Here is a 14745-nt window from a genome sequence, read left to right as displayed (position 1 = left end):
GTGTGTGTGTGTGTGTGTGTGTGTGTGTGTGTGTGTGTGTGTGTGTGTGTGTGTGTGTGTGTGTGTGTGTGTGTAAAAGTCCAAGTAGTTCTGGTCCCGGAACCAGAAGTCCAAATGCACATAATGTAATTCTGGAAAATGGATGCTGGTGTGTGAAAATGTTTATTTAGGATTTATGACATTTTAGATAAAATATATATATTTCTCTCTCTTGTCTAGGGATGATGATTGATTTATTAGCTTTGATGATTCGACTCATGTCTATGTGCAACATTGGCTTGCCACCATTTTAAACGTGGAACAAGACCGGATGTAGACATTGTGCCTATCAAAATAAAAGCCCCCTTTAAAACAAGTCATCTCTTTGTGAGTGTAATTTTTTATAGACAGTCATCACATATCAAAAAGGATTTCTCTCCCCCCCCCCCCCCCCCCCTTTAGAAGTGGGCAAGCCTGAGGCATAAACAACAAAGCAGCTGTTTAGGGGTCCCTCACCAGCAAGAGGCCCCCCACTGACAGTGTGCGCGCGCGCGCACACACACACACACACACACACACACACACACACACACACACATGTCTTCAAATATGCAGTACATGCATACATGCATATACACAGTGTTTCCCAACCCTGGTCCTCAGGGCACACTGTCCTACATGTTTCCATGTCTCTACATCAGCACACCTGATTTACATTGGCTCATCAGGAGGACATCAAGTGCTCATTCATTTAAATCAGGTGTGTGGCAGCAGGGAATCACTGGTGTTTAAAATGGCAGCATGGAAGATATGCAGGACAGTGTGCTCCGAGGACCAGGGTTGGGACACACTGACATACATAATATACAGTCAGTGGTGGCTACATTATGCCAACCTGTGTCCTGCTACACTGACCTGTGTTTCTGGGCTGAAACAAGGATTTACAACATAATTTATAGAGGTCCACAGCAAATAGCTCTGTTGTAGTTGCAGCGTATTGTCTCAGATGTCGCCCTCCTACGCTGCTGTTTATTTTATGACTGTGCTGCATTGCAGGGCTACCCCCCCCCCCCCCCCCAACTAGGCAGGGGTTGAATAAGAACACTTGTTTCTGCTGGTCGCTTAGAGTGAGCCTGGAGTAGAAGGGCTTGTTAGGAAATAAAAGAACTAAAAGTTTGGAGAGAACGAAAAGTTTGTAGAAACAAGAGCTAAGGTAGAGAGAAAAGTCATGGAAGAAAAAGAGGAGCGATTCCAAAGCACTTACAGATCGATAACAGAGGACATGGAAACAGGGTGGGAGTTGTTCTGCTGTGTGTGTGTGTGTGTGTGTGTGCGTGCGTGCGTGCGTGCGTGTGTGTGTGTGTGTGTGTGTGCCTTTGTGTGATGCAATGTACTCAGAGACAGAAATCTACTAATTATATTTCCCCTTTTTGTTCCTTCTGTTCAGAAAATAATAATACTCATTACTACTTAATATTCCATGTGTGCATTCATTCTGAGCATAAATCTGAGAAGGTTCTCTTGGTCTGGAAGGTGCAGAGGACCCTGATAATCAGCCTTATCAGCAGTGCTGCACTGCAAGACTGGCTGCTGTCTCTAACGACACGTTCAGTTACTGTAAACTGCACAACCTGGCTGCTACACTGACAGACATTAGTATGAAGGAAATATACATTGACCTGGACTCTGTGAACCCTATAAATCAATGTCGTTTATACATCTCCTGTTAATCTCTATTTATCCTTCAGTGTGTTTATTTCTTTATGACGCGGGTTCTGACACGTAGGTCTGGCATGTTTTTTTGTAAATGTTCAAGATCATTATTCTTGTTATTTTATTTATTAAATTCTTCAGGATTCTGTATGAACTGTTTTATTGTGACATTTCCTGTTTATATTTACAGCATGTACACTACTTAAAGTGACTCTCAAAAATAAAATATTTATTATGCAACAGAAGGTTTATTATCACCACATATGCTGCAGGATTTTTAGATGTTACGGTGGTTAGGTGAAGCAAGTGAGCCCACTGATCTGCTGCAGGAAAAAGCAAAACACAAAAAGAGGTTTGCATAACAGGTCATGCACTGAACTTGTGACTCTGTCATGTGGATTTTTCCTTGTGCAAACACTAATTGAGCCCTGTTGCCCATTACTTCATGATGTTAAGCACCAAAAGATTTTCTGGATTTAAGGAAACGGCAGCATTGATGCAGGATACTCACAAATCATTTTCTTCTTGGTGTGTGTTGAAATCTTTGGGTGCTGCCAAGCTTGGTGAATCCCCCTTCTCCGGCAGTATCGGAATCGTAATGCACTAAATGCAAAGAAAAAAAATAGAAGAACAATTTTTTTGGAAATAGATGTGTGAGTGCTGGTGTTTTTCTTTTTTCTATACTGACAAAAACACAGAACTGTCAGGTACTTACAGGAGTACATATGGAAAATGCTGCACACTTAAAGGTACATGCATGCATTGTACTTACAGGGGCATATGGAGCTTACAAGGGTGCATACCACGTAATTCCCTTGAACAAAGCCCAATAATTGCTGGATAAAAAGTCACTAGCCTGGTGTGTTCTCAAGAATGCCCCCATAAGTACCAAGTATGTATACTAGATGTACCCTTTAAGTGTGCAATGTTACTTTTCTTACTCTGAATCTGTACATACCCCTGTAAGTACCTATAAGTTCCTTGTATTTACCTGGTAGGTACTCCTTAAGTAGCAGGCTGCATTTCAAATTCCTGCTGAAAATAAACTGTCCTTTTCAGTCCTCCGCTAAAAGTGCTTTGATCAGTTAACATAGATAATGTGTAACTCATCTTCAACAGCTGACAATGATTCTATTCAGAATCAGAATAATTCAGAATTCAGAGGAATTCCCTAAGTCCACGCAACTAAAATAGCCTCTGCTAATTTTATAGCAATGAGTCTTCTTTGTGTTGTCCACGTGGGGGCAGCAGCATGGAAAAAATGCTGCTCTCACTGCCATCATCATGACTGCAATGCAAGCCAAGGTTGCGTTCAAGGGCACACATCATATCTGCAAAGTCACATGTAAAGCAGGGACTCAGGGAGAGGCGTTCGGTCGTGTTCAGAGGGGGAGGGAAAGCCGGAGCTTGGTCTAGACATGGGGAATCTTGTATTTGCACATTTAAAGGTCAAACTATAAACAGGAGTGAGAATAGAAATGCTTGCAGAAGAGCTTTCTTATTTTGTAATTGCGCCATGATGTAGTATGGATGCTCAAAGGTTTCTTACTTCCTGTTTTATTTATTTATTTATTTTCATTTTTAATCAGGATAGTGGCATGTTTTAGGAAACTTTGCATGCTACCATGAATTTCAAAACACATTTTCCATGTAGGAGCTGTTCTGGGTAAAGTAAAGTAGCAGGAGAGTCATCAGACCTCTCCCACTACCTCACCTTTTCATAGTCATCAAATATGTATAGCCCCTCTGAGTGTGCGTTTAATGTATTCACAGATGTCTGCAGCAGTGGAAAATTCACCATCAGCACTTTGTGTTTTTGTTTTTGTGTCTCCACATCAAGGCGAAGAACACAATCAATAAACCTGGATTCATGGAGGACGGTGTCATGAGGGTTGTGTTTAAAAAATAAAGAAACAGAACTAACTCAAAGTATGATAATGAGTTAAAATGTACTGTTTTCACACATTTTAGATTTAAAATTGAGGCTTTTAGAGAAAACAATCTCTGTTCATGACAGTACAACACATCAGACATTACAAGCTATCACGTTTTCTTTCCTTTTTTCCTTTTCCTTCTCCTTTGACTGGACTTGTTTCCCCTAAGAATTTGATCTCATACCCACTATGAAATGTAACCTGAGCAACCTTAGTTCAGAGAAATAGAATATATGTCCACAGGACTGACGAGCTAATGACTAGTTTAAGTGCAGTCGAGACCAAATGTGTTGCTGCTCTCTTAAAACAGCGCCGATCTCAAAAGTTCAACGCGGCTTCATGCGCTGTTTTTGAATAGGTAGCCTAAAGCCTGGGCACACCAGAGGCAGACGAGAAGGCAAGTGTTCACACAGGACGCGCCACTCGCACGATACTCACAACATCACGCAGGACTTGAGAACAGGAAGCAGGAAGTGACTCTATTGTTTATGCATGATTGAACTTGCCGTCGTGTTTTGTGAGACTCGAATTCATTAAAAGTGTGTAAGTGCCCAGCTTGAGATAGAACTGGCGCCTGTCTTCAGCACCTTGGAACAGCGCTTCTGGGACGCGACGCGGTGCTCCCCGTGTACCCACTCTCATTAACTATAATGGCTTCTATTTAAAATGATGGTGTGCGGTCACGGCGCCACTGCCTCCGGTATGCCCTAGATGTAAGTCTCCTCCCCTTCTGGTCAGCTCATGGGCCTCTGAATGATAAAAAAAGGAAGTCTATAAAAGTTATTTTCTAATTCACTTTGCCCCATGCCATGAATCAAACATACTGTTGAATTTAAATGATAAATAATATTGATGTGACGTCCGCACTCTCACAGCTGCGCTTTGTTACGACGACCAACTGATGAACGGCTGCCTTCAAAGTGGCATAAATCCCATCACTAATAAATAATCATGTTTGTTTCAACTATGTCTGTCATGTGATTTTAAATTTATTAGTTTGTAAATTTTCATGATTAGACTACAAACCAGAGGTCGCATTTATGATGTTGCAGCAAAATCTCTACTCCCGTAGCGTAGCTTCGATGGCCCGATTTTTAGTAGTTTTCTCCACATTTAACGTTCATTCTTTCATTCTGGAACAAGAAGCCATTTTTCCTCCGCTTGTCCTCCTTGTCCAGTTTGATGATGTAAACTTTGAGCACAACATGCCCTGTAGGTTATAAATTGTAAGTCACTCTGGATAAAGGCGTCTGCCAAATAAATAAACATGAACATAAACTTTGTGAGACGAGCAGTTTGGAGTCCACGTGTTTTAACACAAACCTGAAGTAACATTTGCCTTTGGTCTGTAAGCTCTTTCCTAGCATCAAAACGTGTCTTCAAAATTTACAGACATCATCATGTGTGAAATCCAAAGCGCATATCAAACGGGATTAGAAATTAACCATAGACTCCCACTCATTTTTTGTCAGTAAAACCAGAATAATAATGGAGTGATTCAGGCTCCCCATTCCTGTTGGACCTGCAGGATGTAAACTCTATTTCTCCAAACAGAATCGTATCCACAAGATAAGATGGACGTGATTTGTAATTTTTACGCAGAAACACGCGCACAAGCTGACACATTTGAGCCAAACAGAAGGTTGGCGATTTAATCCCAATTATCAAAATATCCTTTGCCAAAAAATTAACTACACATGGCCTTGATCTACTGCTCAGTGTGCGGATGCCTGCAATGTAAAAGGCGTTTTTGGGTGGTCGACACAATAGAAAGCAACTAATGTACCATGTTGTAATAAGTATGTGAGAAAAAGCACACATGGACACAGCTGTTGAGCCACAAGGAGATTTCTGCTCCGTCAGCACAACCTTCGTCTTTAACGAGATGGATGGATCATGAATGTGTGTGTGAGGTGCAGAAGGTACCAGCTGCATGAGACGGAATTTAGGACACGAACAATAAAAATAAAAATGGTACTGTAGCTCTAAAAGCTACTAACCATGACACAGAGAGTATTGATTACTGCACAGAGGGATGGGCGGGCACACACACACACACACACACACACACACACACACACACACACACAAAGTTCCTTTCTCTGAAGTGCTGATGCAGACACTTCAGCCGCTGAGGAACAAATGGATGGATGGAGAGATAAAATGTGATTTGTAGTATTTTGCTCAGAAAAGCGTTCAGTAATTACATCCGTTATAATAGTTTATGCAGCCAAGTTGGACAACACAGAGCTTTCTAATTTAAGGAGCCCCACTTTAAGCCAAAGGGGTGCATAGGTGTGTGTTCTGGTTATGTAAGCTCTTGTGTGCAAAGAAAAGTGCACCCCCCAGCAGGGGTGCCGTAAAGCGGTGAAAGATTAGGAAGATTCTAAGGGCCCACAGCTGTCAGGGGCCCAAAAATGTTTCAAAGTTGAATAAAAAAAAATTAAGTTTAAAAATCACAAGTACTTTACTTTGCAGTATTTTTTCTCATTTAAGACATTAAACAAACAGTCTTTTAGTCTTTATGAAATATATATTTATTCAGATGTCCCTACTTTATTTTGACTAATTAATTTGAACACCCCCCACCCCCAACGGCATAAAATGGTACAGTCTACCTGGTCAGGGGGGCGCGTAGCAAGCGAGGCTAGCTCTCGCAGCAGTCACTCAGACAGCAGAGTGTGTCAAGGCTGCAGTAAAAATATGTCTGCAAAAACAAAGTCTGGGTCACAGAAAGGGAAAGAAAGAAAGGAGAAAGAGGACGGGCAGAAGAGAGGGCATCAGTATGTCACACAGTTTTTCTCAAAGAAAGGTGGGTTTAGTTAGTGAGTGGTTAAATTCAACCTGTTTGCTAGCTCTGATATCCACAGTGAGAGGAACTATGTTTCATCTAATTATGGTAAATGGGTTGTCGTCCTTGTCCCTACCAGAATCAGCAGCTGATGATATGTCAGCAGGTGTCCCCTCACAACCCAATGAACCTCAAGAAGGTGAGCAATGTAGTACGTTAGCTAGCAGCCTCATTTAAGGGGGTCTGTGGGAATCACTTAAGGCTCTCTTCTCTATCAGTACTATTACAAAGGAATATAAAAAGGCTATTTTTGGTGATAAACACATTGTTTTTCCACATAATGATAATTATATATATATATATATATATATATATATATATATATCTCAATCAGTAAAAATGTATAGATTGTTTTGGATGCTGGGCAGGCTGAAGCATTGTTATTTAGTCTGTTAATGTAACACAAATTACTGTGAGATTATTATTGTGAAGCACCTTTCTGAAGGCACATACAAGAAAAAACCCCTCTTCATCTACTAAATACCTTGAAATGAAATGTTTCAAATCTGACTGAATTATGGGAGGTTTTACAAGATGTAATTTGTTTATGTAGCTTTTAGAACACAGACTAAAAATCTGTTATTTCCAAATAATTCATCAGAGAGCAAAAATGAAACAAAAGCTATTAATAATTGTAATAAATAAACTTAATATAACATTGAACACAATAAAATATGAAATCTAGTATTGATCATTATCGAGCATTATCAATTATATCACTGTAAATAATAAATCTTGCTGTGCACAATCAAGGCTGAATATATTTTTAGCTGTTTTGTTGTTGAGAAAAATGGGTTTCTAGAGACTTATATACGTATTCATTCAAAGTTGTCCAACTTAAAAATTTTATGTAACCCTAACTGACTCCAGTTTGAACTGTGTGCTTATTCATTTTGTGTCTATGATGAAGCCATGGAGACTTCATAAAGAAGTCACCTTGTGAGCAGTGAATCCTTAATTTTTGTCAGTCGTACAGAAATACTTGATTTCAAGAGGAAAGACAGCTGAAAATGAAGTTATGTAAATCTTTGACACAACATGGAAATTTAATTAGATATCCAAATTTGAATTTTATCATCAAATAAAATCTTAGAATAAATAAACACATTTTAAGGGAGTAATAAGGAAAAGGAGATTAACACCTTTCAGCATGTGCATTTCCTGCTTTTTCCAGCAGTGATGTTGCTAATTCTGTTGAAGGAAATTCACTGTTTAATGAGAGACAGCTGGTGAAAATGATATGTAAATAAATAAGAATGCATGTAGACCTACATAATTAAGCAAAACTGAAACACTAATATAAAGTATATATATTATATTTTTTTCTACCTTCGAATCTGGGAGGGTGGAACCCCAGCTCCAGCTATGGACGAGCCCCCAGGGGACCCAACTTGATATTTTTTCATGGGGCCCAAAATCTCTGGCAGCCCCCCTGGCTCCAAAGTCAAAGTCAAAGTCATTTATTGTCATATTCTCCACATGTGCAGGACATACAGAGAAATGAAATTCAGTTTCAGCACACACAATTCAAAGATCAGACATACGTGGGTAAGACACATAACAAGAATTGGTGACTGCGGTCATTCGCAACATGAGTCGCGCTACCTTAATAGTTAGATGAAAAGGGTGTTACATGAGGAAAGTTCAGGGAGGGAGAAAAAAAGGCATTAACAGGGTTACACCAGCAGGGTGTAACACTCCGATGCAAAAAAAACCCCAGCTGCACATCAGCATCTTCATTAGCTTTTCAACTAGCTAGCTATCATTAGACTGTGAGACACAAGCTAATGTTTGCTAGCAAGAAAATGATGTATGGTAACGTATAAAAATCCTATACACACAGGCCTTGAATACCTGTGAAGTTATTTAGCTTGGAAAAGTATTCTAAGAGGACTAAAATGAGCCATTGTACATCATTCTAATATTTTAAATAAGTAAATTAGGAGCGATCCTGCAGAGAGTTTTCCTTTAGTTAGCGACATGCTTTGTGCCCACTGGCAACTATTGTTGCCACTCACAGAAATAAGCCTATTAAGAAGAAAAAAATATTTATCTTTGGTATAATTTTTGGATGGAGGGTTACTCTAGAGACTTGAATGAGTAAATTATTACAAATATGTTTTGGGGCAGTTCATCAGAAATGTCTAAAAATGACCTGTTTCCAGGATGATTTGCAGTCATGTCTTCAGCATGAAGGAGCAGGAAGCAGATGATGTCATACGATAGGAAGCAATTTGAAACAAAAAATGTTTAAACAAAACTTTTGTCTAAGTTGTTTACTAGCAAATAAGTGGAAAATGTTGGATTAGTAACACTGTAATTTTTTATTGTGAGTCAAAAATGACAGTGATACACTTAAGCAACAATAGTTGTCAGTGGGGCTAAACGAGTTCTCAGAGAAGCCACAGACAAACACACACCTACAGCCTTTTTTTTTTGTTTTTGTTATCTAACCCTGATAAGAGCGTGGACCCATTCTTTATTTGTGCTGAGTCGCATGCACACTCACACAGGTAGACTCTCTGAAAGCTGGAGCAGCTGAGTCTCATATTTCATGCATCACTCTCCACGCTGGCTCTCCTTGTTTTCGTTTATCACCTAAATCAGAATCAGTCTGTTCTGCTCTGCAGTCGGTCCAGCACTGCTACAGGCTACACTTGAGTCACTTCAAACGCTTTCAGGATGGAAGCTTTGTTCATGGGGTCGGTTTTTTCAAATCAAGTCCGACAGCAATAAAAAAGGACTGAAGTCAGTTTGCCTTTTGCTGCCAAACTTCTAGTTCCTTCTAGAAAAACATGACATTTGGAAATAAACTGTAAATGAAACCTGCTGAAACATGAGGACACATGACATTTGTTTCTACTTTAGACATTTGCAATAACCGTGCAGATGTGTCCTCTGCAACAAGGCTCTGAAATGAAAGAATGTCTGATAACAGTTGGGAACGGTCCTTTATGGCAGGGAGGACCAGTCAGATGTGGTCTCTAGGAAAATGCCTGAGGTGCAGTTTGTTTCCTCAGGTGCAGACAACACACAAATGTCGATTCAGCTCTCCAAGCATTTGTTTCTCTTCAGACCGAGGAGATGACAAGTATCAGCCAATGACAGCTTGCAAATATAAGCATTATGTGATTGAAACCCAATGCCTTTAACTAGTTGATCAGCTGTCAGTTGAGGAGCAGCGTCACTTCTGGTTTTGTTAGTCATAAAACTGCGGCAAAGCTTCTGAAAAAGATAAACTAAGATAATATTGCAATATTGAGAGTGTGCAATTTCACTGCATGACTTTCGAAGAAATCTGCAGAAAATTGACTTTTTTTTCACATTTTCCTTTTTCACCAGGCAAAAAATCGTGCATTTTAAAAATTATGGATTCCATTAAAGCTATTCAGACCTGATCAGCCAACCCGCGTGCTTACTTTGACTGTGTGGTGGGCACAGACGTAGCTGCCACCTTTCTTCCTCTTTCCTCTCCTCCCTGCATTGCTCCGTGACAGTTCTACTGCGCTAGCTTTCTAGGGCACAATGCGCTCTGCTCTGGATGCTTTCCAAGTGTTTTTGTAGAGGAGAGTGGGGGGGCTGAGCCTTCTGCAGTATTTTATTTCTGTTTCAGACAGGTGCAGGGGAGATACAAATGAGAATGAAAGCAGTGAGGAGGATTTGCACCGCTCATGCCCTGCGGGTAAGAAATCTGGGGCAACGAAGGGTAATGCTACTGTCCAGTGACTGAGCCACCAGGGAAAAGGAGGATGAAAACAAACTATTATCAAAGCTGGTTTATAAGACGGTACATCGTCATAATTATGTTTATATGGGAATATACAACAACAAAAAATACGTACCATTTCCTTTTAGTCTCACTTGTCAATCATAATTCTAACAAACTCCCACCAGATATTAAACAATCATCTTACTGTCTGGAGTTTTAAAGCTAAATTGAAGCAATATTACAAATATAGTTAATTATATATTTTTTGTACTCTTTTGGTTTAATAGTTATTTTTCTGGTAATATTCTTGGAATGTTTTTATTTATTTTTATTGTTTTTAGGCATTAGGTGCAATTTGATTTTATTGTTTTAGTGTTTTTATGTGTTTTGACATCCATTTGCTTTCTCTAATTTTAATGTATATGGTCTATGATTTGATCGTACTACACTTTGGGCAGCCTTGGCTGGTGGCATTAAGGTGCTTTATAAATAAATAAATGAAATGAAAATAAGTCAAGACCATCAGGGTTAGGGTTTACATTTGTTTATGCTTTTCTTTTTCTCGTCTCCTCTCTCTGGAGTTTTTCCAGCTGTCACACTGAGCTGCTTCCTTCACCACTCCCAATGGACTTCAGGGAGTGAACAACCTCTTGACACCACAATATGGCTCTGATGACGTTACACTACAGTGGAAACCCAGTGTGTTGTATTTCATTGTAGTGTATCGTATTATCTCATGTTGTATTGTACTGTATGTTGCATTTTCCAGATTGATTGCATTTTTTAAAATCCCTCCTCCTTCACTCATTTATTTAAACAAATCTGCAAAGGTCAGTATGAATTACATGTCTTGTGAGTAATTTTAAGCTCTGGAGCTCCTATTGAAAACTTCTCGCCCCTGATTGGCTAACAACAACGTGACTCTTCCCCTGCCTCCATTCACTCTTCATTTTTTGGGTAAAATACAACACTGATTTGTTATCTCTTCACAAATAAAACAAGCCTGAATGTGTTCTGCCACGTTGTGGAGTTGCTAAAGCTAACAGTTAGCTTCTACTAGCCAACACACGCTCTATTTTCTCCTGGATGCTAAATCAACACAACATTCAGCGGTCAAGAGCCAAGATGAGTCCACGAATGCTAATTTTACAGTGTGAAGTGGAGCTGTGTGCCTTTTACTGACTCGATTGTTTTGCTGTCTATTTTCTTTCAGCGGCTAATGAAGGAAATGGGAGTTAAAGACATGTAGACATAAAGACATATTTTCACATTCAACATGCATATGGATGACAGCAACACGACTCTACAACTGGCTTTGCTTACTTTGCAACACTGATGTTTTATCTTCACAAATAACACAAGCCTTGAGGAGTTCTGCTGATTGGTGGGGTTGCTAGTGCTAATGGTTAGCTTCTACTAGCTGAGACATTATCTGCTGTTTCCTAGGCATTCAAACAATAACAGCCTTCCCCGTTGCGAGTCAAGATGGGTGAGTCCATGAAGGTTAAGTGACAGCGTGACGTAGATTTGTCAGGTTTTTCAAATCCTCGAGTTTCACCATCTATTTTCTATCAGAAGCTAATGCAGGAGATAGGTGTAGGAGACTATTTTCATGTTCAGCCTGCATGAAAAACTCTGATTATAATCAGAAATGATCATAAAGAATTTATTTCCCCCCCCCCCCCCCCCCCCCACACACACACACACACACACACACACACCCTTAACCTTCTCTTCAATGTAAGATTTATTTGGTTTCATTGTCCTTTTCTTGTTTGGCTTACACATGATCACAATTCTGTTAGCAGAGGTGAGTGGCAGAACAAGTGAACTTGGGACTTTTCAACAAGCAAGTTTTCTTGCAAAATGATTTTAAAACAGTCTGGGTGGTGTTAACTGTGGTGCTGACCTTGTTTAAGAGAACTATTAAAGAGAACAATAAAGTGGCTGTAGCTGAAAGGCTTTCAAACCCTGTAAGGAAACCTGCACCGCTGTTAGCTTTGAGGCTGTAAGCACTGCCGATAACTCTACAGAAGAGCTGAACAATTCCCTGAGAGTTGAGTGGCATACAGAAAAGCCTTAAAGTCAGCGAGGTAATCAGCTGACTTTAAGGTCATAAGTTATACTGTTAATAAAGACCACGGGACCATGTGGAACTCCAGTCTTCAGACAACCTGTCAGCCGTCTGGCGTTTTAGTCAGTCACACAAGAGTGTCGGTTGTGATGTCTCTACGCACTGCAGCACACACCTCCCTATGTCTGAGACTTTACAGGTTGATAGAAACACACACACACACACACACACACACACACACACACACACACACACACACACACACAGTTACATGCAACTCCTCCACCTCTTTCTCCTCCTTGCACTCTCTCCACCTCCTCCTTTCCCACTTTCAGTGTCTCCAGGGGCCTCTGAGTGCAGCAGGAATGATAGACAGAGGACTAATATCCCCCACCCCCTAGCCTACAGAGGCCGCAGTGCCCTTCAGATGGAGGAATATGACCTAACACGCTAAAAGAGAAAATGTTGGCTTACCTAAATGTGTGAAGGCCAATGCAGAGAAGACATTTATGTCATAATCTGATGTTTAAATTCCAAGACATCTGCTGCCGCTGCTGCTGAGGCAAATATTTGAGATTTCAATGTTAACATAAGTCAACTAGGACTGGGATTTATTTCCATTTTTAGGTCACAAGTTAATTTAGACTTTTCACAGAAGGAAAATGAATCACACGTATTCTTCATCCCCAAGCAGATCATCAGAGGCATCGCTAAAAGCACACAGGAGGGAAGTCACAGATCCTTCGTGCTCATTTCAGACTGTAAAGATTTGGAAGCAGATCAGCTGAGAACTGCTTTGTTTTATATAGATAATCCCATAATAAGGGATTTTACATAATATCATATGATGCAGTTTTCTGTTGTAAATAGAGTGATTGACTCTCAGCCACCAGTAAATCCAATTTTTTTTCCTCAATATCTGAAAAACTGAGTCATAGCCATTTGTATTTTTTTATGATAAGACTGCTTAGCTGCTGTGGCTGTCATAAACTGGATGGAATCTGACTTTTAATTTTATGTAGATGTGCATCAAATGATGGCTTTCTGAGAGTTTCCATTCTGACCGTTCAGCCCTTGGTTGTCACTCACTTGTTTAGGTGTGATGAACAGAATTTCAGCTACAGCAACGTTACAGGACAACTCACGGGTAAAAAAAAAACACATTCTTAAATAAAATGAAAGGTTTTTGATTAAGAGCAAATTGTTCTCGACCAAGAAAAAGTGGATTAAGTGAATTAAACAGAAAAGTAATGGCAGCAGAGCACCACTACTGTTTTTGTCGTTTTACGAATTTCTAGGTTGCAAACCAGGTGATGGATGCCCGTGTCTGAGTGTGCTGACTGGACTCACCCTCCTCCGTCTTGATTAATAGATGCGATTTTACAATTCCACCCTTGGTGCATCCTGGCCTCCTGCTTTAGCACGTGTGCAGATGTCACTACCCAGACGAGAGAAGCAGGATCCACGCTGGCACTCACAAGGACGGACAGAGAGGCTTATTTTAGAGTTTAGAATGAGAAACAAGGTCAAGTGATAAATTTATTATTTGTCCTTTGTGTCACAGCAGTGATAAGTGGGGTGGGGAACAGGTGAGCAGGTGGATGTGCTATTCAGGTCGATGGGATTGCTGGGTGCAAACACCAACATGCTTTGGGGTGTTTCGCTTCTTTTGCACTAGTTTTGATGATGTTTGTTTTTCAACAGTGAGATACTTTTACTTATTCTGCTGCAAATCATAATTTAGTTCTGGGTGTGGAGAGTTTTAATTCAAAGTTACTAAAGCAGGCATTAATGCTGTGTTTGTGTTTATATTGTTTTAGCAAATTATCTCATGAACCAGCGAACAGATTGATGAAAGTCTCAGAAAGTCTACTTTTAATTGGTGTTACAGTTGATAGCACTGTTGTGTTGAAGCAAGAAGGTTGCTGGTTCAAATCCCGGTTGGATCCTTTCCACACATCAGATTACACGACTACATCATTCATTGCTTTCAGAGTCTGCCAAATAAATAAACATTTTTGAAATCAGTCCAATTAAAGTTGGCAGCTAATCCACATCACCAACCACAAAATGGGCTTTAACTCAATAGGTTTGACAGATGTTGAAGGTGTGGAACACCGAAAACCTATTTTTAAATTATTATTTCTGATTAGAATCAGCCACTATGAGATTTTCATGCAGCCTGAACGTAAAAGTAGTCTTCCACACCTATCTCTACGCTGAAACTCTAGGATTAGAAAATCCTGACAGATCTACGTCACACTGTCGCTTAACCTTCATGGACTCACTCATCTGGACTCACGACAGAAAAGGTTGTTGTTTTAACATCCAGGAATCAGCAGAGAGGTCTCGGCTAATAGAAGCTAACCTTTAGCATTAGCAACTTCAGCACATGGCAGGACTTCTCCAGGCCGCTGTTGTTTGAGGAGAAAAAACATACATCTGTTGTCCGAACCCGCTTTGTCCACGTAGGGTTGCGGGGGGT

The sequence above is a fragment of the Nothobranchius furzeri genome, chromosome 4 (genome assembly GCF_043380555.1).
Source record: "Nothobranchius furzeri strain GRZ-AD chromosome 4, NfurGRZ-RIMD1, whole genome shotgun sequence".
Taxonomy (NCBI): Eukaryota; Metazoa; Chordata; class Actinopteri; order Cyprinodontiformes; family Nothobranchiidae; genus Nothobranchius; species Nothobranchius furzeri.
The sequence above is the reverse complement of the archived record's forward strand: the minus strand, read 5'-3'. Positions refer to the sequence as shown.